Source organism: Macrobrachium nipponense, chromosome 18 (assembly GCF_015104395.2).
Source record: "Macrobrachium nipponense isolate FS-2020 chromosome 18, ASM1510439v2, whole genome shotgun sequence".
NCBI classification, from domain to species: Eukaryota; Metazoa; Arthropoda; class Malacostraca; order Decapoda; family Palaemonidae; genus Macrobrachium; species Macrobrachium nipponense.
Genome location: NC_087211.1, coordinates 45,597,265 through 45,625,139, shown reverse-complemented (window position 1 = coordinate 45,625,139; position 27,875 = coordinate 45,597,265). Strand labels below are relative to the sequence as shown.

Sequence of the window (27,875 nt, the reverse complement as noted above, 5' to 3'; positions counted from 1 at the left end):
AACAACCAATCATTGACCCAATATTCTTTTTCGTGGCTTTTTTTTATTGTTATATTGGCTGCAACGGCACAATCTGAGCATATATGGTTCATCAGATATTCCCTCCGCCACGTCCGAACTGTGGCTGCCAACTTAAGACTGACTACTTTGTTCAGACCGGGCAGTAACGTGAGTTTGCAGTCATTTTTTTGGTCTCCTCCCACTCATTTCTCATCGTACGACCAGATCGACTGTGAGTAGCCCGTCTAAGACCGATCCCCGCCAAAGCCCACAAGTGGGGAATTAGTAGTTGTACACCTCTAGGCTGTTATCCGATTATCGGCTGTCTCTTTTATGACGGAGGTATGAAGTAGATGTTTGGGGATCAGTATCTACGACTAATATTCCTTTGGGGTCATCGTCTTCATGATATTTCCAGTCATTTGTTTATGTTTTTTACGGTAATTGTTAACGGGCTGATTCTAACCTCGTAGCAAAGGTACCGGGTTAAAATTTTACCCTTGGGTGTCACTATCTAGGAAAGCAGAGCTCTGTAGGAAAGAACCGGTAGATACACTGAGAAACTCAAATACGATTAAGATTGATACCACAAATACAAGTAGTTTCACCAGCGCTTCAAAATCTACACAAGTCTGAACCCAACAAAGAATGTCTTCACTTTGAGTTTGGGTCAACCTCGGCCCATACACATTAACAAAGGACAAATCAACTCTTTTCTTCGTACATCCGTACAGCCAGATATCGTTAATATAATAATTAATCAGTTGAGAAAGACGGACACTGGTTCCGCCGATGAAGTAGAAAAAAAAAACTTTCCTAGAATGCTCTCAAAACCACGTTAATATAACTAATCAACCAATCGGTTTTTATAAACTCTGTCCTACCTTCTGTCTTTATATCTCTGCTCTGCATTCCCGGAGATATGCCCGCCACAGCGATCCAACTTTATACACGAGTCTAAAGTAAAACTGTAAAGTTGTAAATTCCACCTTTGGGTAGGTACCCTTGACTTTAGTCAAAACTAAACACCGTCTCTAAGGCAAAGACCTCTCTTCTTGAGATTTTGGTGTAAGGTCGATATCTTCAACTTTCAATCTCACTAAAAATAGTCTTAATGAACCCGAAGCAATATGTTATGAGTAATCCACATCTGAAATGCTCTTCAGAAGAGAGCTGACCCTATGAAGGAATCATGTTATAAAGACGGAGAAGAGTATGATAACTAATGACAAACAAAAGTAAATTAATTAATCGAAAAACAATCAATTCCCCGCCGAATTGCAACACGTGTTAAGCACGTATACAGTAAGGTCGGAGTGATCGTATGAATAAGTCAAATACCGTCTGGAAGGAAGTTTCCACTTTTATTATTATATATTATTGAAATGTCAGGGGTAATAAAACTGAAATAACAAGTAAACGTTTTCTGTCCTTTGGGAACATAATGAGCCCGCTACACGATTTTGATAAGAATAATTAAGATAGCCTATTAAGAATAGAGAAGACTAAAAAATATGAAATGCTACTTGCTACTGCTCTTACAGGTCTCTTTCCTTATTATTATTATTATTATTAAGAGAGAGAGAGTTTATGATATACTTTCTGCAGTTCACGTTCCTGCACTTCGTAGGTGAGCGATAAATAATTTTGTTTAAATATTCGGTTTGTAAATATGAAGAGACATTATAATTGTGTGAGCACAAATTTATTTATAGTATATGCAACATAAATAAATGTATAATGACATCCTTATGTTTGAAATATATTTATTTAAACGTATACATACATGATTTATATGTAAGTTGTATCCACCTATACTTGAATAACTGTAAGATCAAAATTTGTCAAAAGATGTTTTTCGTGCATCATTTTTAGTCATTATTACCTAGCCACAACGTACATACAAATAAAGATATTACAGCGGTCAAAGACAATGACTCAAGTAAAAAAAATCTAAATGTAAAAAAATATCTAGCCTCGGAGCTATTGTCGTTATAGTACCATTGAATTATAAAACACTCCCGTGAGAGAGCTCAAGTCCACCGACATTATACGTAACTAAAAATAATAATGTGCACAGTACACCTTTAAATGAACAACTACCCACCGAAAGAGATTCGTGTTTGCTTTTCTTTTTGCAATGCCTAGTACAGATTATGATTTAAGGAGCGAAACTTTGCACTGAAAGCAATATTAATTAGGCAAAACAATGCAGATCGTCACATATCCTGCACCTCCTCGTATCTTGGCAAACCCGAATCGTAGTCGCACGGGTCACCTGTCCTTTGCGTCTTCCTGGAGGGTAGAAAAGTTGCTGGGAGGATCTGTGCATCGCCAATGCTCACCGAACCTCTGACGGGATGGCACTCTGCAGGAGGATCGTGGGACGAGGGACCCACGCTGTTTCTGGACGGGTCGGAATAAGGACCCAAACCGCAAAAATCGACCTGCAAACCAGTCGTCCACACAGGCAATGCATTTTCCTCTGCATGGCTGCTTCTTGCCCACTTCCTGGTGCCCTTTTCGAGGTCGGCTTTGAGGTGGGGAGGACAACTTTTCATGAACTCTTTCCTCCAGGCCGTTCGGTACTTTGGCGGTCGGTCGTCTGCAACCGATTGTGCCTCAGCCGTGGTGGATTCATCGGCGTTTTGGCCAAAACACCCACTGGTAATGTATCCCAAGAGGATTACAAAAAAGAGAGCGCCTGCGTGAAAATAGGAAGACTCAGATTATGATACATTTAACGGCTTGCTATATATAAAATGACATTCACCATGTAAATATGTATTAGCCACATATAGGATGTATATCAATAATTATAGTTTCCTTTGGGTGTAAACTATTCACCAAGTATAGTAAATTAGATGTTAAACGATATTCGGAGCCTATTATTTGTGAACATCAGTATATTCTCAATATTACCGAGAAAAATGGAAAAATAGTTAAAAAAAATTGCTCTGTCTACACTTGAAAGCTGGTTGGTTATTTCAATTGGTAAAGAAGTTATCAGACGGGCCTAGTTTTGACCTTCACACCTTGCCTCCAACGACCAAGATTTCAATGTTACTGCAAAACCGAATTCCCAAAGCTCATTAAGGCGCTGTCGCACGAACAAACAATATATATCCTCTTTAACTCTGACACCATGTCCTAATGTAGTGTGTGCCCAGAGGGACACATACCAAATCAGGAGAAGAAAAAGTTCTTGTAGTACAAGGAAATGCTACCTTAGACTATCACTGCGCCAAGTTAGATTGATGGGGGTGGGGGGAAGTTTTTAAAAGTTTGTTTATATTAGTTGTGTTCTTACCGCCACTTATTGTCAGTAACATGGACCATTTAGAGATGCCCTCTGTGAACCACGAGGCCGCTCCCGCTACGGTGCACGCCAAGGCGAGCAACGTAATAACTGACAACGCCCAGCGCTGCGTGGAAGATAAAAATAAATTAGAAACATCAACATTATTACAAATATGGTGGAAAGGGGTAGACTGTTGTTCGTTTCCCCTCCTCCCGCCCAAACTCCCATACATTTTCCAAAGTTCTCGGCAGCGAGAAGTCAAGAAATGTAACATACATTACTACAATTAAAAAAAAACTATTAAAAATCAATGACGAGGTATTAGAAAAGTTTTATGAAAATAAAGAGTAAGCAAATTTGAAATCCTAATAATAATAATAATAATAATAATAATAATAATAATAATAATAAGAAGAAGAAGAAGAAGAAGAAGTTTAGGCTTTCTAGAGTCATAGACCATGGATTCAACGATTTTGTTTGCTAAAAGGAAAAACCAATGCATTATCTGTGATCCGACAAGGCCTTCTAATCTTTGTTATGAAAGTGATTCGAAATCAACAATCGATGTTTTACAGTTTCATTTACAAAGATAAAAGATTTATCCTTTTTATCAGTATCAATGGGCGTAAAAACCACTTCGTCGCTGATATGTAGAAAAAAAAAGATAGACACACAGGCGCGCTTAATTAAAAAAAAATAATGCAGAAGGAATTATGTTGTCATGTGCTATTTTTTTATCATTATAATCTCATAATAGCATGAGTCAGTAGAATGGTGAAAAAAATCCACAGTGGTGTAGATATAAATACAGTACTATATTTCAAATATATAGGTATACCTGATCGATTCTCCTTCTCAATCTGAGAATCGTGCAGGTTCCCGAAAGCATTCTTTATTTAAGTCTATGTATGTATGTATGTATGTAGTATGTATGTATGATGGTATCATATATATGTATATATATATATATATATATATATATATATATATATATATATATATATGAGACATCTAAACCACAGGTGGATTTCTTCACAATTATTATTATTATTATTATTATTATTATTATTATTATTATTATTATTATTATTATTATTATAGTGGTTAATTATTTTCTTGCACCATAAAATTTCTCTCGTTGATATGATCCATAAGAAATTTAAATAATTCGATGGCCTACTACATATATTTTTCAGCATCTTTGCGAGAAATAATACCAAAAGCAGGGTAGATCATTGTTTCCTGAAAAAAGGACAAGTTTAATGATAAGGTTATTTGATTTTTTGGGGTGGTAATGTAATAAGTATGAAAATGTTTGAGTCTCCATTTCATTTCAAAATGGAGTTTCCTTTAAACGATCAGTATCATGTTAATCGTTGCAAAACAAAATGGTCCACAGCCGTAACAGGCTCGACTTCGGCTTTCTCAAGGGAAGGTTGAGTAAGAAATTGTGGCATTCCTCTGCAACTTTGATTAGGCTTATTTGCCAAGCGTTGTGCAAAGCTAAATTAACAAAATAGAAAACTGGGGCAAAAGTGTCAACAAGTACACTCTGGATCGCTCGCGATAAGATATTGGGTTAATTGAGTGACTGCTTATCAATTTCGACTCGGGTGATTTACAACCTGAGATTATCCGTTGTCCTAATAATTTCGTCCTGTTTATGAAGTGCAGTGTCTGTATGGGGCAAACAGAGATTCTTTTATCTGTATTATTACAAACTGTTGGTCTTACGTTGAGCCCATGGGCGCCTGCACATAGGGGCAAGAGGGGGCACTTGGCCCCCCACCCCTGAAATCCTGGAATATATATATATATATATATATATATATATATATATATATATATATATACATTTATTACATTTAACTACATCACTGTTTTCCTTCCACTTTACAATATTTTTTTTTATTTAAATAATTAAAGGTATCATTATGCATTGTATAATATTTGTATACAGTTTATAACTGCGATGTTCTCTCCAGGAATATTTGAATTCTTGGTAGCGCAGTTCCACTGCATTATATGTGTGTGTATGTGTATACTATACATATATATATATATATATATATATATATATATATATATATATATATATATAATTTGCCCATGGTTGAGCCTTGGTGGTGACAGAGAGTAATGCTATCTTAAATGTATAAATTAAGTAGAGTGCGTATGCATAATTAACAATAAAACGGAAACAAGTTTTTTTATTTCATTTATTTTTTCTTTGATTTTTTTAAATTTATTTATTTATTTATTTATTTATTTATTTCTTTATTACGATTATGGGACACAAGTATTTTTGGAAGTGATGGTTGGCAACTATTAAAAGTAGGCGGAGCTCACGGTGAGTAAGGAGAATCGATCATTATGATTTCCGCTGCTGAACTGCATCTTTTTTTTAAATGCGTTTTGTTTAATTGACTATGGTACGTTTCGCTTTTTCGGTTAATGGGTCATCATCCCAAGTGCCACTTTTATTTACTCAGCGCTTGGCTTTGACCATTCCAGCAAATGTTCTCAAATTCTGGAGTGTCAGCAGCGGAAATCATAATGATAGTACTGACACACCGTGAGCTCCGGCTACTTCTAATAGTTACCAGCCATCACTTCCAAAAATACTTGTGTCCCATAATCGTAATAAATAATAATAAACAAAGGGCGTAGTTAATAATCATTAATATATATATATATCTATATATATATATTATATATAATATAGTACTATATATATATGATATATATCTAATTAATTAATGATTATTAACTACGCCGTTTGTTTGGGCTACGTACTCGGTGCCGTTATGACGTTGTTTAGTCCTATGCCTTTAATTCTCTCAAGAGTCGGTATAGCATTCGGATATGGGTGGGTCTAGATCGAATAACATCGTCAATTTTCATACTAACATTTTTATATTATACTTAATGCTGTCGTTGTTGCTACTGTTGTATTCCCATGTCGAGATCAAAATAATAAAGTGATTTGGCATAGCGATTGGCTAGATTCGTCCTGCACTGAGACAAACGAGCTGAAAACGAAGTCGATTGCTAGACGCGGCTAAGTCTCAGACACTCGTCTTTCTTGCGTCAAAGATGTGAATAAACATAATCACCTCTCTCTCTCTCTCTCTCTCTCTCTCTCTCTCTCTCTCTCTCTCTCTCTCTCTCTCTCTCTCTACCTAAGTGTTTTGCATGCGAGAAGCTATGCCGGGTTTCTTACTGAGAGTGGATATTAATGTTGCTGCGACAGGCAGGGCTAAAAAATCTTTACTCGATCTAGAACTTGAAAGAAGTCTTTATATTGATAATAATAATGCCAGTTAATGTATTTGTGTGTGTGCATGTGTATATAAAAACGGTAATGGACAAGTGATGAATTCTCGGTTAGAATTGCCGTCGGGTAAAAGCAAATTTGACCAACTCGATTCGGTCAATGTAGAGGTTTGACCAACAACAATTCTTTTATTAATTTTTGCTCTGCTAAGTAATGTTTGTTATTGAATATTTTATGAAAATATGTTAGTGATCTACTATTCAGTACTGTTTATCCAAAATCACATGTACATATGATGCTATACATATATAAATACATTATGTTTACCTATACATACATACATATGCATATATCTATCTATCTATGATCCATCTATCTGTATATGAATACACACACACACACACACACACACACACACACACACACACACATATATATATATATATATATATATATATATATATATATATATATATATATATATAAATAGATAGACTCATCACATGGGGGCGACTACCGAAAATTTGTGAAAAAAGCACAGACCTGGCACCTGTATCCAGAGGGCATTTATTCAACAAAATATTAGCGTTGGCCATTTTTGACGGTCCAACTCAGTCAGGATTTGACCAACTCAGTCAGGAACATTTGGGGGGTTAGGGGTACACCAGCCCCCCCCCCCCCCCCACACACAACTTGGGGTACCTTCGTCCATGCTTTAGGATGGCACACACATACACACACACACACACACACAAAACTCCCTGAATTCAGAACTCGTATTCTCAAACCTCATGTTAATTACCATAATTTTTCATTGTATGGGTAGCTACAGTAATGATAATAGGTACTGTTGGTGAAACAGTAGAGGATGTCGGTCAATTGAAACTTCAGAAGCTCAAGCGAAAATACAATGCATTACTACCCTAATACTCTTCTTCTTGCATTCTGATACATTTTTATCTATTCATCTGTTCATTAATTTATTTCTTCTTTTTTTAATAAGTGGTATCTCCTCTCTCTGTATTTCCCTTTACTTCCTCTTACTTCTTCCGATGAACACCATATTTTTTGGAAGCTTGAATTTCAAGTCAATGGTCACTATGCGCTCGTTACAAAGGAATCGGTTTCTTCTGCTGAATAATAATAATAATAATAATAATAATAATAATAATAATAATAATAATAATAAAATAATAATAATAATAATAATAATCACCTGCCTACCAATAATGTGGAAGGTACTAACAGGTATCATCAGTGAAAGGCTATACAATTACTTAAAGGAGACAAACACCATCCCCCACCAACAGAAAGGCTGCAGAAGGAAGTGTAAGGGCACAAAAGACCAGCTCCTGATAGACAAAATGGTAATGAAGAACAGTAGGAGAAGGAAAACCAACCTAAGCATGGCATGGATAGACTATAAGAAAGCCTTCGACATGATACCACACACATGGCTAATAGAATGCCTGAAAATATATGGGGCAGAGGAAAACACCATCAGCTTCCTCAAAACCAGGGCGACTCACTGTCTCTACTACTCTTCGTAGTAGCCATGATTCCCATGACAAAAGTACTACAGAAAATGGATGCCGGGTACCAACTCAAGAAAAGAGGCAACAGAATCAACCATCTGATGTTCATGGACGACATCAATCTGTATGTAAGAGCATCAAGGAAATAGATACCCTAATCCAGACTGTAAGGATTGTATCTGGGGACATCAGGATGGAGTTTGGAATAGAAAAATGCGCCTTAGTCAACATACAAAAAGGCAAAGTAACGAGAACTGAAGGGATAAAGCTACCAGATGGGAGCAACATCAAACACATAGATGAGACAGGATACAAATACCTGGGAATAATGGAAAGAGGGGATATAAAACACCAAGAGATGAAGGACATGATCAGGAAAGAATATATGCAGAGACTCAAGGCGATACTCAAGTCAAACTCAACGGCGGAAATATGATAAAAGCCATAGACACATGGGCAGTGCCAGTAATCAGATACAGCGCAGGAATAGTGGAATGGACGAAGGCAGAACTCCGCAGCATAGATCAGAAGACCAGGAAACATATGATAATACACAAAGCACTACACCCAAGAGCAAATACGGATAGACTGTACATAACACGAAAGGAAGGAGGGAGAGGACTACTAAGTATAGAGGACTGCGTCAACATCGAGAACAGAGCACTGGGGCAATATCTGAAAACCAGTGAAGACGAGTGGCTAAAGAGTGCATGGGAAGAAGGACTAATAAAAGTAGACGAAGACCCAGAAATATACAGAGACAGGACAATAACAGACAGAACAGAGGACTGGCACAACAAACCAATGCACGGACAATACATGAGACAGACTAAAGAACTAGACTGCGATGAGACCTGGCAATGGCTACAGAGGGGAGAGCTAAAGAAGGAAACTGAAGGAATGATAACAGCGGCACAAGATCAGGCCCTAAGAACCAGATATGTTCAAAGAACGATAGACGGAAATAACATCTCTCCCATATGTAGGAAGTGCAATACGAAAAATGAAACCATAAACCACATAGCAAGCGAATGGCCGGCACTTGCACAGAACCAGTACAAAAAGAGGCATGATTCAGTGGCAAAAGCCCTCCACTGGAACCTGTGCAAGAAACATCAGCTTCCTTGCAGTAATAAGTGGTACGAGCACCAACCTGAGGGAGTGATAGAAAACGATCAGGCAAAGATCTTCTGGGACTATGGTATCAGAACGGATAGGGTGACACGTGCAAATAGACCAGACGTGACGTTGATTGACAAAATCAAGAAGAAAGTATCACTCATTGATGTCGCAATACCATGGGACACCAGAGTTGAAGAGAAAGAGAGGGAAAAAATGGATAAGTATCAAGATCTGAAAATAGAAATAAGAAGAATATGGGATATGCCAGTGGAAATCGTACCCATAATCATAGGAGCACTAGGCACGATCCCAAGATCCCTGAAAAGGAATCTAGAAAAACTAGAGGCTGAAGTAGCTCCAGGACTCATGTAGAAGAGTGTTATCCTAGAAACGGCGCACATAGTAAGAAAAGTGATGGACTCCTAAGGAGGCAGGATGCAACCCGGAACCCCACTCTATAAATACTACCCAGTCGAATTGGAGGACTGTGATAGAGCAAAAAAAAAAAAAAAATAAAAATAATAATAATAATCATAATAATACCTTATGCTTCTTGCCTTTAGGAGGGGTGGCCCCAGAGGGTATTAACTTTCCGGTTCTCAGCAAGTCTTAGGGAGGATGTTACTATTAGACAAATATTCATCTCCTCTTTGCTTGCAACCTACCAAAGCTGACTAACCATCTGGTATCCAGTTCACGAGTTAGGTCAACAATGGCCCAGTAGATTTTTCAGTAAACAGTCCACTTGGGACTACAAGTAATGCTGTGGTGTGACTGAGTTGCTGACCAGGAAGGGTGGAAAGCTCTAAGTGTAATACATGAAACCAGTGAAAACAGAAAAACACTGATGAAAGAACCATTTATGTAAGTAAAGTGGAGAGTGTTGAGAATGATTAGTGCGGAAGACGAATTGTTGAGAGCTATTAAAACTTTATGATGGGAGTAAAGCATGTTTTCCAGTACTGTAGAAGTGGTGCTAAAAAAAAGGTGCTTTTATTGTGTCTTTATGAAGTTTGGACACAGTATGCGAAAAAAGGGAAAAAAAGAGTTGTGGCGAAAGAAAACTGGAAAAATGTGGAGGTACATAGAAAAGGTAAAAATAATTATAGAGTTGATGAGAAAATAGATCAGCAAAAAGTGCACAATTTGAAAGTTTCAGGAGAGATGAGAATAGGACCTAGAATGTGCTAGGTAGCTGTGAAAGAGGAGTCCAAGGGCAGGGCCTTAAATTCCAGGAGGCAAGATAGAGGTGAACACATAATTTGGGTAAGTATTGGGTGTGACCGCTGTCTGGGCCGAGAGAAAACAAATGAGCAGAGGGAATGTGAAAAGAGTGGGTTTATTCCCACAGAAAGAGGCAGGCAGCAGAAAGAGGCAGCCCTACCTCTTAAAGACGCAAGAATATATAAGTGTCGAGAATATAGAGCCAGGAAGAGAATTCTGCAGCTTAATGGTGAGGGATAAGAGACTGTCACCTAACCACACTCTCCAAGGATAATAGAGTAACGCCTATGAAGCTGTGGGATGATGTGGCCTGGAGGGTATTACAAGGTCTACCAATAGGGGAAGAGACTCTCATCTTGCAACAGAAGCTGGTAGAAGCTATAGATGCGCGCGCGCAGAGTTGGACATAAATCAAACTCATCGGGTTTGATACAGCCATATCTAGAAGGGGTACTCAAGATGATGGACCCAAACATTCAAGACAAGGACGGACAAGACTAACATTAGGCTGAAATAACTGAGATAAAAAAAGAACCTGCAACAATTAGATAAACAAGGAACAAGGTGCTTGTACTACATGTACAAGTATTCACAAAAAAAACTCTTACTTCTATAAGAAGGTTCCTTCTCATGTTGCTAATTTTGCATCCCCAAGACTAGTACTTCGTGCGGTTCACTGCTTAATATTCTCCCCCTTAAAAGCGTAGTTGTTCTCAAAGACGTCCTCTACTTATTGCTCTGTAGTACTGCTCCCAAAATCTGTCTAGTTCATTGGCCGCCTAACTGAAACCGAATAACTCACCAATGCCCTCGACGAACTTTATATATTGATCGCTGAAGACACATCGTTTATCTGATAAAACAGGGTTTTCCTGTATCCCCTAATCCTTGAGGTGTGAGACAATAAAACCTCGGTAATGTTTACATTGGTACCTACAATTACGTATGAAATCTGCTTCTCCTTCACTTTGGTAAAATGTGATTTGCTAAATCTTAATATATCCCTTTGTTTGTCTTATGTAGACGATTATGGCCTTGGGCTACCTTGAAATGAAAAACTACTACTACTACTACTACTACTACTTTTACTAATAGTACTACTATCGCTGCAAACTCTTGCATATAAAATAGGATGGTACGAAAGTTAAAGGCTCCAAAACACGAAATAACCTAGATTTAAAAAAATAAATAAATAGATTATAAGCGTGCATTAGTATTTCAAAAGAACAGTGGGCACATTGAACATTCGTTACAGCTAGATAAACAAAAACAGAAAATTTTGGACAGCAGCTGATGGATGAAAATGTATGTAACTGCTCACACACACGCACACACAGAGTCAAGCTTTAACGGAATGGAATATTTTGGTCAAACTATATCAAATTCCACCGGACTTCTGCATGTTGACCCAAGCAGTGAACCAGAACCTATTATCAGTCATTGTGGTGGCCTTGGTGGGTTGCTGCAGAGATATTGGCAACCTTATTTAAAAAATACATTTTATTGGCGGGCTGATATCAGACTACGTACCTTGAATTGCAAGGCCAATATATTCATCCAGTGATTTATATATTAATAACGCATGAATGGTATATTTTTGAATTAACAGATATTCAGGGACATATGTAGATAAGATTTTTGTTACAATTTCGATTTCGATTGAAGACTTAATTCCTTTTTTATATTTATAAACATTTATTTTCAGACTACTGTCTCTATCAATAGTTATTTTGCTAATACTTTATATAAAATGTCTAGGTGATTTTATTGCAGTTCATAGTAGTCAAAAACTTCCCCGTATCACAACTGCAGGTTTCCATGTTATCCAATGGATTTCCCATCCTCCAAATAATCCATGGATTTGGATTAGGCATCGGGTTAGGCCTCCTTAGATTAGGCCTCGACTTGTTGTACTTACTATGTAACAGATCAAACACGTGTATAATGGAAATAAAGCGTAGAATATAGCGGTGATAAGATAATCCTGAGTGGAAAGCTGGTAAGTCACCTTATGATAATTCGTCTCTTGACCAAGCTTCGTACCATATCACATTTAGAATTGTATTGGGTAGGCTTGCTGCTCCTGTCAAACTTTCTACAACGGTTGACAGAAACTAAAATCCCACTACGGAACTTTTTTTTGTTTTTTTTTTCAAAATACTAATCAAATGTGTTGGGAAAATCTACAGAATTGCTTAAATTTGCTTCTCCTGTTTCTATTAGTCTTCGACAGGCGACAGAAATAATGCTGACAAAGAAATAATGGATTTTCATCTTCATTAATAATGATTATGAGATGTTCAAGCACAGACTTGACTCATTATCTTGCCTTAAAATAAGCCATATACATTCTGGGGTAATATTGTGGTGTGTCTATTCGCTGTGGGTTACTTTGAACTGTTACGGACCAAGGTCTAAAGCCTCAAAGCCTGTGTAGGTAATGAAATCGGGGGCAGATCGATGAATCTCTTTTTAAGATGCTGGGATAAATTGTCCACGTAAGCCGCCTTAAGATAAATAATGACTCGTAGTACACTATATGATTAATTATGTAACAGATACTTTCATCCAAGAGTGTTGCAATACATTTCCAGTTTGTTTCTGGTTTCGAAACCTCATGTCTTTTCTTTGATCTTGGTGCTTGTGCCGAAAATAAATAGAAATTATCTTTTTTTGAACGTTTATAACCATTATTATTCCTTTCTAATAAATATCATCGACTTAAATTGACAATCTTCTAATAATTAATGTAGCCATGGAATTGTTTTAGCACGTATGCTTTTGTTTCTAACTCATGTATAGACAACAATTACAATAATAAAAACATTTACTCCACGCAGTGGGAGTGACAATCACTGGGCTTTGAATCTTAAATACCAGATTCTGTGCCTCGCTTCGGCAATTTTGTCCCAAGGTCCGTCGAAATAAGTAATGTGCATACCTTGTTTGTGGCTGTAAAAATGCATAGATAGCTTAACATATTTTTCACGTTAAAAAAAATTGTAGCATGTTTATTCCATAGTCTGTTGCTTATATTCTTTGATGAAGATGCTACAGCAATCTGGTGTATTAGTCATCATATGGAAATTCGAATATTTAGTAGTCTCGAGCTACTGACGTGCACATATATTCATAACCTTATAACCGATTCTATCTGGGTTTGTGTACCCTAATCTATATTCTACCTATAATATTGCTAATTTTATGTTCATAAACAGACCCTGTTGCTCTGCCCCGTGGGAGAGAGTAATACGTGTAATAATAAAAACAAACGCCCCGTTAAGCCCACTCAGTAATCGGGATCCCCCGAAATAAGACTACAGTTCCCCAGTATTATTTACAAGTGTCAGCTGATTACCATTAAGGTTGGGTTATTGGTGTAAACAAACTTTCCCTACATTAACTCGCAAACGGCCAGTCTCCGATGGTCTACTGAGGTAAGTAATAAGTGACGGATTCAAAGTTTTTTGCAGTAAATGGTATGAAATAGTAGGTATGTACAGAGATGTCGAGACTTAGGTAGGTAGTATCGTACCTTGGTATCTAGGTACCTAACTAGCTAGCCTAGTACCTATATTAGCTACTACTAGCCTAGTAGGTAGGCTGTTAATAATTTTTAAGTGACAGGTGCCGCCCACGTAAGATAGACTGAGTAGGAAGCCAGATTTATGAACCTTATGTATTTTTCAAACTGGATAGGTATATCTTCTGTTTTTTAGATCTGTTGACCATTTTTGTTGGTGCGAACCCCCTTTTCGATCCATTTTAGGTAGAGTATAACACCGCATGGCCTGCATCAAGCCAACGACGATCAATGCATGCCACCCTCCGAAAAATTACATTATAACGCGTCCTGATACCGGAGATGGGCATCTGTCGCGACTTGTTTTTGGTGAGAAACGGAGCTTAAGACCTCATCTCTCCTTTCGAAGTAAGTATTTTCTCCAAAGTTAGAAATTAAGGCCAAATTTTAAGATTTAAACAGAGGGTTGTGAAAATGGTGTCCACGGCAGTGGAAATCTCACTAAAACACTTTTGAAATTTTTACTTACGATTAAATAACTTAGAAGATTGACGCCATCTCGATGTTTATGGATTTGCTTGTGTCAACAAACTTCCCATTTCCTGTGATAAATCCGCACACCACTTGTACCCACAGACGCTGGGGCACTTTCATCACAACAATCGGAACACGGTCCCTTACCGGGACGTTTTTAAGGAAACAACTGTTTTGGTAGAAGAGACGAAGCGTGCACTTAGATAATTTTTTAAATAAATAGTAAAACATCAATATTTTACATATCTATGATGATTAATTTGAAAATATTCGTTATTGAAAAAGTAACTCGATTCTGACTCAAATTTAAATAATTTTTTTTGGAATTAGAACGTTCTTTTAAGTCCTGTATTATGACGTCACGACATCTTGACTTTCGCACCTATTGTAAATAATTGCTATACTCAACTTTCTTGCAGAACAGTTTACCAGTTATTCATGCAGATTGTTATCAGCTATTCATGTAATCGTTATAATCGTAATGCACATATATATCTTTATTATTTACTTTTTGGATATATGAAGATATTTTACTGCTGGATTATCGCTGTAGTGTGATGCAATCGTTCTCGGTCCCTGGGCCTCTGTCTGTTTTCGCTCCATAAAAAATTATGGGGCCGAATTTGCAATGATCAGAAAGTCGTTAAAAGAGGAAAGTTAGCATTGAGGGGCATATGTTTTGATTGAGAAATATACAAATTTATTCAATAGCTAGCTTGTAAAAAATACTTGATTACGAAAAACTTGATTGGCAACTAAGCAGCATACCTACTATGGGTTTCAGAGACAGTGCAAGCACGTTTTTGGACAATACCTATTTCTGTAATGAAGACTCGTATCAGAACGAGATTTTGCTATAGTGCATTACACCCAGTGCCGTAATTTATTAGGGTACCGTGAATCACTAATCGTAAAGAATAACGACGCTTGTCCTTGTACCAAGAGACAAAAACTCCATTATGCAGAAATGGATACGAACACGCGTAAAAAGCTCCACCCACCCTCTCCCCCCCCCTCTCCACTGCCACCCATTTCCTTCTTCCTTCCTTCGCCTTCCTTTCTCTCTCTCTCTCTCTCTCTCTGTTGCCATTCGGTATGTGTTCACCCTCCAAACTGGGTATGAGGCTTACACAAAACGTGGAAATTGGTGAAATTAGGCTATGTATTGGAAGTATATATACATAAATATTAAAGCAATTTTATCATTATTGCATTACTATGACAACTAGAATTCATGGAAACAGTTTATAATAATGCATTGGTGTATGTGTGAAGCTCCACTAATGTGGCAACGATGATTTTGCCATTCTTAAGCATGCAAACATTAAAGGTTTCTTTTATTTCTGGCATAAAGTTATTAATTAAAGAAAATCAAAATACAAATAAAGACTTAAATCAATGAAAAGTGCTAGCAAAAAAAAAAAAAAAATTATAATCCACTTATCCGTAGTTTGTTCCTCTATGGTTTTCGGCAGCCAGATGTACGACAAGGTTAGAAACATTGGATTGTATCTACTTAGAAATATATGTAATTTGTTCCGACACGGCATAGCTAAACCTTTCGGTCCTTTTACAATAGGAAGGTACTGAGCGGCAGCTGGATAGGTCGTAAGCTTTCGAACAAGGGGTTCGGTAGTTAACTGCTTGTCCGACAGGCGCGCGCGCGCGACTGGTAGGTAAACAAATCACTTTTGCTTTCGGCCTGCTGGCGTGTGGATGTGTATCATCGCTCTCTGCCCGCTTCATCGTCGTTGCTTTCGCATGATTGTGTTTTTTTCTTTTTTCTATTTATCTAGTGAAACTGAATTGTACCGGGACTGAAGGGCGTAAGTGCGGGAATTCATTTTCCCAGAAATGATCCTCGTATTGTGTATGCTCGGTGCCGAGGGCGGGAGCGCTCGCTCCGAGCGTATATTTGGGATGGAAATGTGTAGATGAAAATCGTAAGTAAGTGCTCTTTTCATTTATATTTTTTTGACCTGTATGCCCGTTGCCGAACGAATGCGCTCGGCACGGAAAGCTTATTCAGTATGGAAGTGGAATCGCAAGTACAGTATTCTTTTTCATTTTCATATATTATTTGATTGTAGCAATACTCATTTTGGATCAGTTTCCGAGCTTACCCGGAAATTGATCCTTTCCCCTTTTTATTTTGAATGAAGTGATCGCAAGTGCAGTTCTTATTCATTTTCATTTTTTATTGAGATTGCATTGTTTACTGGGATCAATGTTTCCGCTATTTCCCGGGAATTGATCCTTCCCCTTTTTTATTTGTATGAAGTGAAATCGCAAGCGCAGTATTCTTTTCATTTTCATATATTTGTTGATTGCATCAATTCATTATGGATCAAGGTTTCCAGAAACCTTGATCCATAAAGGTAAGGAATGGATCCTTTTACCCTTGCGCTCGGTACGAGGGCGCAAATGCGCTCGATCCGAGCCCTTATTCATTGTGAATGAATCGTAATGCAAGATGCATTTTCATTTATTCCTTATTATTGATTGCATCAATATTTATTTGGTTCAAGTTCCGCTCAGTCAGGGAATTGATCCTTATGCCCCTTGCATTCGGGCCGATGGCACGATTGCTCTCGGGCTCTTATATTGTTGTTGGGTACATGGGTACTGTGCGGGGGTGGGTAACGAGAACCCCCCCCCCGCTCAGCTCCCACAGATGGCCCTTCCCTTGGGGGGGGGAGGTTATCGGCGTTCTTCTTCCTCGCCCAGATCCGTCGAGCGCGGGGAGGGCGCTCGGTGGCCCCTATGTACAATTTGTATTTAGGGGTCTTCTCCACTCGTTCGGAGAGGGCTCACCCCCCCGCACGAGGGGACTTCCCCCCCACTAATCGCTACTACTGTTATTTCCGCAGGTGCTACTGCCACGAGGGTGGACCTTGGTGAGGTATGGGCGTCCTTCCATTTGCAGGGCGTGCTAGTGTCCAGGGGCTGCGGTTCTATGTCTGGGCCTACTGCGGTCACCCATGGAGTGGTGACCACGCGACCAGGTGACGACGTCCCTCCTCACCTGGTTGTACTCCGCCTCACGTGGTAACAGTCTTGCCTACAGCCGCTGTGAAGTGCCGTTCGCCGTACCGAGAGGGGGGCGTGCCGCCGCCGCTCGTGGTTGCCCGCGCTGCAGCGACCACACTTCCGCTGCCCTAGAGCTCGCCCCTGGACCTGCCGCCGGTACCAGGATGTTGCTGGCTGCTGCTCCACTTCCTGTGTTTCCGGTGCTGCCTGCCGTACCTGCCGATTCTGGGCTGACTGTCCATGCAGTGGCTGCGCTGGCTGTCCCTGCCGTGGCTGCGCTGGCTGTCCCCTGCCGTGCTGCGCTGGCTGTCCCTACCGATGCTGTGCTGGCTGTGCCTGCTGTTTTCCTGAGATGCCCATACCTGCTGATGTCGTCCCTGTTCGTGTGGTACTACCCCAGACTTTGGTCTGTCTGTACAGGTGCGTCCGTTGGGCCCTGTGGCTTCGGCTACAGCAGCCCCGGCTCCGCCCTGGATAGCAGATCTTACGTCTGTCCTGAGGAAGCTGACGAAGAAGAGGAGGAAGGTGTCGTCGTCGTCGTCTTCATCTTCTTCATCGTCGTCGGCTGCCGCCTCTTCCCTTCTACTTCTAAGGCTTCACAGCCGAGGAAGAAGAAGGTTGCCTCCTCCCTCCCTCCTAAGAAGTCTCCCTCGGGAGCTTCTCGGGACAAACGTCGTCACCCTCGGTGGGACGGGAGGGTTCCTTCCGCTGGTCCTCCTGCTCCTTCGGGAGCGGGGCCCGCCCTCTCTTCTTCCGCAAGAAGGACGAAGACTACGGGGACCAGAGGGGTACCGCTAACACCGGTACTTCCTCCGCCTGGTGTCAGTGGTTCTGCCACTACATCAGGGTCCGTCTCGGCCTCTCGTTTCGCTAGGTAGGTACCGAGTGTACGGTCGCCTACAGCGACCCCGTGCAGCCAGGACCAGACCTCTGAGTCCGCTCAGCGTCAGGTTCACGGCACGGGGAGGGGCGGAAGACTGGTGACAGCCCGCTCATGCGACTCTCACAGACCAGCTCTCACTCTCGCGGCGAACAGCTGGCTACCCGGGGGACGTGACGGTCCACGGGACCGACCCACGGGCTGAGGCTGGGAAGAGGTCCTCCCGTTCGCTCGTGCCAGCCACGGCTGGAACCAGCGACGTGACGTGGCGTAAGGACAGCACCGGTCTCACTGTGACAGTGGAGCCTGCAGGTCGCCTGACCGTCGCTCTCACAGAAAGCGACCGTGTACGGCAACCAGCACCAGCTCTTCTGACACTCGAGATCGGGCCGCTGTGCTCAGTCCAGCCGTTCTCCACAGCGAGACGGTTCGACCAGGCCTGCAGCTCCAAGCCTGCTGGTTCTGCCAGCGAGCAACGAGGGAGCGTTAGGTCTGCCTCTCCCGTACCTTCAACCTCCTCGGTTACACCGGGAGGAGCGAGGTATTGAGGAGTGATCGTGAAGGGGTGCGCCCCTCATGATCCCACCACGACGCCCTACGTGCCAGGCACGGTTCTTGGAAAAGGACCGGCCAGGACGTATGCGCAAGTGGATGGGGAAGACCGAGAGGGCTGTCGCTGTTCCCTTCCTTAGGAGGAAGGTTCTCGGAATATGCTCTTGTTCGAAGGGCTTAACGGTCCCACTCTGCAAGATGCTGTGACTTCCGAGATCCAGAGGAACTTTGCCGAGGTTACGGCGCTGACTCGTCAGCACAATGACCTCAGGGGAAGGATCGCCGCTCCCACCAGCCGAGCCACGTCTCGGCTCGAGTCGTTTTGGGGCCCGAGAGGGAACCCAAATCGACGGTGGGTCTGCCGCGATCGGAGCTTGCCGACTGTGTTGAACCAGGTATCTCTCGTCTCCGGACAAGAAGGCTCTCTCAGTTCTGGCCGGTCGAACAAGCTACTTCACCTCCTCTACTGCGACAGAGGCGTTTATATCGTGTCTTCGGACACCGATTTCAAATACCCTTTCGTCCTCCTGAGGTTTCGACCTCGACGAGGACTGGAATGAGTCGGAGCGGTATCGGTCTCTCCTGTCAGGTGTCGATCAGCCCCACCCGACTACGTTCACAGTGGCGGCAGACACTTACCTACAGTATGAGTTCGTAACCCTCCTCGGGAAAACGTTTTCCCTCCTGACGATACGTTTTCCCAGGCTCTGAGAGGCCATCGCCGTAAGGCGATGGCTGCTCCTTTTCTTCTCCAACTGCTAGTTCCGCTGGGAAGGCGAGCCAGTATCCAATTCCTCCGCCATTCCCTCTCTCCTTACGGCTACGAGGGAAAGGGGAGGGATCCTACAGAGATTTCTCTGTAATATCCCACGTTGTAGGGGCTTGTCTCTACCGGGGGAGGGGGACCTTCGGTTCCTCACCTGACGTAAGCCCCGGTCATTGAGGAGGGATCCTGCCCCTTTCTCGATTTCTACGGGTAATCGAGAGGACCACCAGCCGTATATCGTTTGACGAATTCGGTGGGGGGTGGGGGTTTTCGCAGAGTGCTTAGAATTCTACGGAATTTTCTAGCGCACAAGTCAGAGTGTTCGAGTTTTTTACGATCTCCAAACACTTAGGTGCGAGACCACGGTCCAAAGTGAGCGAGAATCCCCGATAATTGTTACACGATAATCGGGAACCTCGCTTATGCTCGAATTCCTGTAATTTCTAGCATTTGGAAGAAGACTGCTGCTGAAAGAAGAGTATCTCACAGTAGGCGCTTAAACCTGGAATAGAGAAGAACGGACGGGAACTTCCAGTTTGGCTTGAACTATCGTCTTCGGTATTCTGTTCACCATTGAAGCTTTCCTTGGGAAAAGACTTCTCCTTCACTCTCTTGACTAGAGAACGAAGGCGGTCGATCTCCAATCCTTATTCTCATTCCTCGAGGGGAAAACGATTTTAGGATGGAGGTCGGGGTACAGAACCTACAAATATACTACGTATATTACCCTCGCGACATGATTCTTTAACAGTTGAATTGTCCGTGGGGTAGGCGCATACCGTAGTTAACTCTACGGTTTGTGACCGAGACGAATTGTATCTTAATTGAACTGCAACTCGGGGTTGCCTGCAACCTCCCAGCAGTTATCAGTTTCGATTTTAGATACTTGGTATTGTCATGACAACACCAAATCAGCTTTTGTATTTACCGAAATCCGTTTCGGTTAAATATAATTGCTCGAGCGTATTCTTTATGCTCGATGGTTCTAGCCGAACGCATTCCTTCGTGGAATATGGATTACCTGGCAACTCAGGATGACGAGTCACCGAGAGCTACTGCGTATTGAGCTGCCTGATAGCGGCTCAGTATCAGCTAGGTCTCGGAGATGCACGGTCGGTTACGTCTCTCTCTCCCCTGGTTGGATTGACTACCGAACCGATATCTCTGCCCAACAATCATGGACTTAGGTCCTCTGATTAACGGGGATTCTCGCAATAATGAAGGACCATCTACTGCTGTGACGCTCGATTTCATCGCCTTCGACATTGCGAGAATTTTCAACAGAGATATCTCTTGGACTCTTTCATCTTTCTGTTTACCGCACGGTAACAGAAGTCTGTACTAGTCAACCGCTGCATCGCACTACGATAATGCGAATGATTTTTGCAGACATCTGAGTTTGTCTTCAAAATATCTCGTATTCGTAGGTGTGCAATTTCATTGCTCGCCCCAACCCGAATTAACAGATATGTCAGAAGACATCGCCTACTCTCCGACCTGACAGCTCTACTTCCAAATGTTTCAGCCCATGAGAAGCAGTTTCTTCAGGCAAGTAGTTCCCTGTCTTCATACTGGAAGCGCTCCGCTTTTATTGCAACTACGATCCTCACCGACAGGCAATCAATAGCGGTTAGCGTTCTCAGTCTTTGTAGAACAGGTTCAGATCTTGAGAATCCTTCTCTCGGTTCAGCTGTGAAGACGTAGGTTGCATTTCTGTACACCTTCGTCTTCAACGTCACATAGTGTTGTTTCTCCTTACCCACCCGAGAATCAACTATCCTATGAGATATCTTGCCATCAAGGACCTCGGTCTCTAGAAGGCAATTGACTTTCGCCTGTTGGGCACATGCCTTAAGAGAGTCATCACCTTGCCTTCTGGCATCGGTGACGAACAAATTATTTGTTTAGTCTCTTGGCATAACCCTTTTAAGGCGAAGGTCACGTGACTTGCTCGGGTGCTTGGACAACTTGCCTCCTACCGAACGCAGTCAGTAGGCAGCTGTCAGAGCGCCCAAGTCTGTTACGAACTTCGCTGTGGACTTAGTTCGGTTGTTCCATAACAATCTTTTCTTCGTCCTAACGGCTTGTCACAGTACCCATACCATCGACACCCACCATTGAGTGTCGGTGTCCTATCCACTACCGAGAACAACAACTTCGCTGCAGACGGATAGAACAGTATGGGTACAGGACATCACCGAAGTCAGAGAAGAGGGATAGGTCATACGACCATTCCCTTCTTTTCCTCTAAGGTAATTGCATGACTTTTCTGCGAAGTCAAGCATCCAGGGGGGGATGGGGATTTGTGACGCTCGATTTCGTTACCGAATTCGTAGCGAAGACTCTGAACCCTTCGGTTCCTTGACGATCAGTTAGAGTCCCTCACAATCCCCTCCCTAATGGACTTCACCGCCTTCGATGCGAAGGAGATGCTGCTTTGTCCTGTGAAAGCGTCGACCGCGCGCTTTCTGAAGAAACTCGACATCACCAGGCTGAGTGTTGAAGACTCTTCGTCAGCACCAAGATGACCTAGAAGTACACTCCCTCTCGAGTTAACAACAAGAACTTCTCCGTGGCGCAGGTACTGAAGGCAGGGGTCTGGTACAACCAGACCGCCGGCACCTCCTTCTACTTTTGGATATATTGCCCCACAGGTCCTTGGATCGTTTTCCTTAGGACCCTTGTGGTGGCTGTCTCAATCACGTTGTCTAGCTAACCCACCCAGACCCTAGCAGGCTGAACAGCATCGAGTCCTGGTGTGACTGTAAGAATAGATAAGTGAATGAGAGAGTGACTGGCTTCTCTTCCTATCTTTTTCTCCCCCCCCCCTCTACCTGTGGGTAGAGGGATAACGGTCATCACCTTCTGGATAAGGACGAGATGCCGGTGAGCTACTCGACAGAGCCCCATCCTATCCCTTTCACTAGGGATGGGAGCGAATATCCACTTATTCCTCCTACAAGGGGGGGAAGTGGATGCCAACAAGAGACAAACCATAACTTTATGTTGCCTCTTGCAAATAGGAACTTGTTCTTGTTTGCTGGTACGAAGAGATATCCGCTTGCCTCTCTCTTAGTACTTGGTCCAGAGGTCTGACCATTGATCCTGCGGTGCACACCCCGATCAATCGGACAGAGGCTTGGATCCCTCCCTCGCTCTTACGACCAGGGAGGCATTCCAAGGTTGGCGAACACCAGTCTGTTCACAAAAGACTCAGATTCCTCCCACCAAGAAGTGAGTCTTCCTATTGTAAAGGACCGAAGGTTTGTATGCCGTGTCGGAACAAATGACAATTTGTCCAAAATTGCATTTTTCCTAACTATACAAACCTGAGGTCCTTTTACACATAGCCCCACCTCATGCCAACCCCTCACTCTGCAGTTTTTGCTTGGTCCAAAAGCAAAAGTGATTTGTTTACCTACCAGTCGCGCGCGCAGCGCAGCTGTCGGACAAGCAGTTAACTACCGAACCCCTTGTTCGAAAGCTTACGACCTATCCAGCTGCCGCTAGTACCTTCCTATTGTAAAAGGACCTCAGGTTTGTATTAGTTAGGAAAAATGCAATTTTTGGACAAATTGTCATTTTTTTGGGGTAATTTGGTTGCAAAAAAGGGATAATTGACATGAATTGAATTAAAATTTTTAATAACAAGTAAGTTTAGCTAAATAACGAGTAAAGTAAACAATTGTTCCGACACACGGCATACAAACCTTCGGTCCTTTTACAATAGGAAGGTACTAGCGCAGCTGGATAGGTCGTAAGCTTTCGAACAAGGGGGTTCGGTAGTTAACTGCTTGTCCGACAGGCGCGCGCGCGCGACTGGGAGGTAAACAAATCACTTTTGCTTTCGGCCTCACAGCGAGTGGACTGTGTGTTCGACGCTCTCTGCCCGCTTCTCGTCGTTTGCTTTCTTGAGTATTTGGTTGTGTTTGTGTATGAAAGAGTTCATTGTAAGTACAATCACTTTCTCTCTTTTCATATTAATTCAACTGAATTTGATAAATGATGGAATCTCCTCGCCTCGCTCTACCCGACGAGACTATGCCCGGGTACCGAAGGGCGTAAATGCGGAAAACGTTCCGCTCTTTCCCGAGTAGATAGACCCTCATATTTTGTGTGCTCGGTGTCGGGGCGCGAATGCACCCGAGCCGAGCTTGTGATGTTTGTAATGATTGGTCGGAGGCGCAGTGGACTTTGTATGAGGGCAGGAAGAAGCGAAGGCCTGCAAAGGAGTCGTCGGAAAGCTCTCCCGCGACTCCTTTGGTGACGGACACTTCGTCTTCTTTCTTGCCGCCCGCTCAACTTCCACGTCTCGCGCCTTCCCCTTCGGGGGGGGTTTGTCTATGTCTAGGTCCTTCCTCTCTCCTGACTTGTCGAGTGTGGAGGAGGGCGCTAGATACCCTGACGTCGAGTTGTACTCTGGGTCCTCTATCCGTTCGTCTTCGCGCGAGCGGTAGAGGATCCCCCTAATCACCCGACTTTTGCCTGCCTCCTCAGGTGCGGTTGCCGCGAAGGATGACCTCGGACAGGTGTGGGCATCGTTGGGGCTGCAGGGCGTTGCCGATGTCCAGGGGCTGCTCTACCATCTCGCTGGCTCCGTGGCGGTCACCCATGCAACGGTCACGACCACCACCACGACCCTTACAACACCCGGCTACGCTTCACCTCCTCACCTGTGTACACCCAGCACGCGGTCCTCTGTGACACCCACTACATCGGTGCAGGGGCCAGTCGCCGTAACTCGGGGGAGTGTGATCGCCGCCACTGGGTGCCTTGCCCTGCTGCCGCGACCGGACTTCGTGTGCCCGAAGAGCTCGCCCCTGGACCTCCCACCGGTCCCACACCCGTACCTAGGATGTCTGTGCCGCTGGTCCGCCCCATCTGGACCGCCTACACAGTCTGCTGTACCTGCCGTACCTGCCCAGCTGCTGTCCACGGACGTGACGTTGACCACTGCTGCCGTTCCTGTACCTGCTCCTGCTGTCTCTTCTGCCGTTCCTGTGATGCTCGCACCTGCTGATGTTGTTCCTGTTCCTGGCGCCCGCTGCTGCTCCCGATGCTGATCTGTTCGGACAGGTGCGTCCGGCCCTGTTTGCTTGCTTCGGCAACGAGCAGCCCCGTCCTCCGTCCTGGATGACAGATCTGACGTCGGTCCTGAGAAGTTGACGAAGAAGAAGAAGAAGAGGAGAAGGTGTCGTCGTCGTCTTCATCGTCTTCTTCGTCGTCGTCGTCGTCGTCTGCGGCCTCTTCCCCTTCTTCTTCTAAGGCTCCCCCACCGAAGAAGAAGAAGGTCGCCTCCCCCCCCCCCTAAGAAGTCTCCTCTCCCGGGAACTTCTAAGGGCCCGTCTCGCTCTGGTGAGACGGGGGGTTTCTTCCGCTGGTCACCCTGCTCCTTCGGGGGCAGGACCCGTCTCTTCTTCCGCAAGGAAGAAGACTACGGGGACCAGAGGAGTGCCGGCTAACACCGGCACTTCCTCACCTGCTGTCAGTGGTTCGGCCACAGCAGCAGGGTCCGTCTCGGCCGCTCGTTCGTTTTGCGAGAGGTACCGAGTGTACGGTCGCCTACCCAGCGACCGTGCAGCCAGGAACCAGACCTCTGAGTCCGCTCAGCGTCAGGTTCACGGCACGGAGCGGAAGACTGGTGCCCCGACAGCCGCTCACAGCGACTCTCACCAGACCAGCTCTCGCTCTCGCGGCGAGCAGCTGGCTACCCGGCCGGTGCGGCACGTGACGGTCCATGACCGGCCACGGGCTGAGGCGGGGAAGAGGTCCCCCCGTTCTCGCCGGCACCAGCCACGGCTGGTAAACCAGCGAACTGACGCACCGTGAGGATACGCACCGATCTCACACCGTGACAGTGGAGCTCGCCGGTCGCCTGCTGACCGTCACTCTCACAGAGAGCGATCGGGTGTACGGCGACCAGCACCAGCTTTCTGACACACGAGAACCGGGGCCGCTGTTCTCGGTCCAGCCGTTCTCCACAGCGAGACGGCTCGACTAGGTCTGCAGCTCGATCGCCACCAGCGGGTTGGCGATCGCCTGCAGCCTTCCAGCCCGCTGGTTCTGCCAGCGAGCGAGGAGGGAGCGTCAGGTCTTCCTCTCCCATACCTTCAACCCAACCTCCTCGGGTTTACACCGGGAGGGGCGAGGTATTGAGGAGTGATCGTGAGGGGTGCGCCCCTCAGGATCCCACCACGTCGTCTCGTACGTACCATGGCTCGGTTCTCGGACCAGCCAGGTCGTAGCCACAGGGGGTTGGAGGAGACCGAGAGGGGTCTGTCGCTGCTCCTCTCCTCCTTGAGGGAGGAGGGTCTCGGGAGGTGCTCCTGTTTGAGGGACTGGACGGTCCGACTCCGCAGGAGGACGCAGTCACTCCTGAGATCCAGAGGAACTTTGGCCGAGGTTATTGCGCTGATTCGTCAGCACAACGACCTCGGGGAAGGATCGCCGCTCCCACCATCCGCGAGCCCACGTCCCGGCTCAGTCGTTCTGGGGCCCTAAGAGGGAACCCAGACCGACGGTGGTTTGCCGCCGCGTTCTGAGCTTGCGGACTCAGTGCTGGACCAGGTTGAATCGCTTGTCTCCGGACAAGACGGTTCGCTCAAGTCTGGCAGGTCGGAGCAAGCTGCTTCCACCTCCTCTGCTGCGACAGCGGCGTTTTTACGTGCCATCTGAAGACCCCGATGCCGCCCAAACAGGTGAATCCTGGAGTTAGCCAGGCTGACTCCGGGTGTGTCTCTGCAGCAGCTCCTGTCCGAGAACCTGTGGTTCTCGCAGCAAGAGGCACTCGCCTGGAATCTACCGCCATGGCAGCTTTCCAGGCCGTCTCCTGGCTAGATCTGTGGTCCCTCACAGTATCTAGGTCGCAGCCAACTCCGGGGGAATTTCTCCCGAAGATGACTCGGCCTTCAGGAGACTTTGCCAGTCTGGGGGAAGAGCCATCTCCTTCCTTGCCCACCAGACGGTGAACCTGTGGGCCAACCTGGTTCTCCGACGAAGGGACGCTGTCCTTACTCGGGTTTCCAGGGCGGCCGGGCGTGAAGCGGCGTTGGGACTTCGCAACGGACCCTTACGGAGTTCCACGTCTCTCTTCCCAGGAGAGATGGTGGACGCTGCGGTGGACAGACGGCGCACTGACGACAGTGACCGGCTAGTTCACCAGGCAGTCTCGAAGGCTTCTGGGCAGCCTCGGACTGCGGCCAAGTCTAAGAGCTCGGCTAGCGCTTCCTCGGTGGCTAAGACGGTAGCTGCGTCGAAGCCCCGGGGAATGACTCTGTCTTCTTCGACTTCTGGCAAGGGGAGCCGTAACCAGCCCTCCTCCCAGCCCTCCTCCTCCCGTGGAGGTGCTCTGGGAAGAAGTCGAAGAAAGGGGGGAAACGCTAGGGGACAGCGGCGTTCCCCCTCACCTGCTGCCGGAAGTGTGGGGGGGGTGCCTGGCCAGCCATTGGTTGCACTTGGCAGCGCTACGGCGCCGAGACCTGGATTGTAGATGTCCTTCGGGAGGGATATCTATTACCCTTCGAATCTCGGCCACCCCTCACCTCCAACAACGGTCCAACAGCAGTCCGTACGTTCCAGGGTCATCGAAGGACGTAGCACTGAGACAGGAGATCAAGACCATGCTGAGCAAGAGAGCTGTAGAAAATCGTCACGGATCATCAGTCACCGGGCTTTTACAGTCGACTCTTCCTGGTGGAAAAGTCTACGGGAGGCTGGCGCCCGGTGATAGATCTCTCTCTGAACCGGTTTGTTCGCCAGACCCGGTTCACGATGGAGACGGCACGCTCAGTGCTCGACTCCCATCAGGGAGAACGATTTCATGCTTTCAGTGGACTTGAAGGATGCGTATTTCCAAATACCCATTCATCAGTCCTCCAGAAAGTACCTCCGCTTCATCCTCGACGGGAACGGTGTACCAGTTCAGGGCACTTTGCTTCGGTTCTCTCAACCGCCCCACAGGTGTTCACGGCGAGTGTTCACTCTGGTGTCTGCTTGGGCCCATTCGCACGGGATACGTCTGATGAGGTATCTCGACGATTGGTTAGTCCTGGCGAGCTCCCCGCTCGCAGTTGCTACAGGACAGGGATCGACTGCTCGAGTTCTGTCGCGATCTGGGGATCGTTGTGAACTT

At 44.7% G+C, this 27,875-nt stretch overlaps 1 protein-coding gene and 1 long non-coding RNA gene across 5 annotated transcripts in view; one reads left to right on the top strand and one right to left on the bottom strand.

Moving 5' to 3' along the window:
- Positions 1–1,701: 1,701 nt before the first annotated feature.
- On the bottom strand, positions 1,702–11,273 carry LOC135196749 (uncharacterized). Its single transcript, XR_010310453.1, has 3 exons — positions 11,068–11,273; positions 3,311–3,425; positions 1,702–2,704 (listed from the first exon to the last, which is right to left on the bottom strand). It is a non-coding gene; the product is annotated as an uncharacterized LOC135196749 (long non-coding RNA).
- Positions 11,274–13,570: 2,297 nt separating this feature from the next.
- LOC135197012 (1-phosphatidylinositol 3-phosphate 5-kinase-like) overlaps positions 13,571–27,875 on the top strand; it is a 385,140-nt gene continuing 370,835 nt past the window's right edge. For 2 of the 4 annotated variants that reach the window (XM_064223907.1, XM_064223904.1), the window contains exon 1: positions 13,572–13,896. The gene's annotated coding sequence lies outside the window, so the exon portion shown is untranslated. Of the gene's footprint in view, positions 13,897–27,875 lie in introns of all 4 variants that reach the window. The other 2 variants (XM_064223905.1, XM_064223906.1) reach the window with 2 other exon arrangements.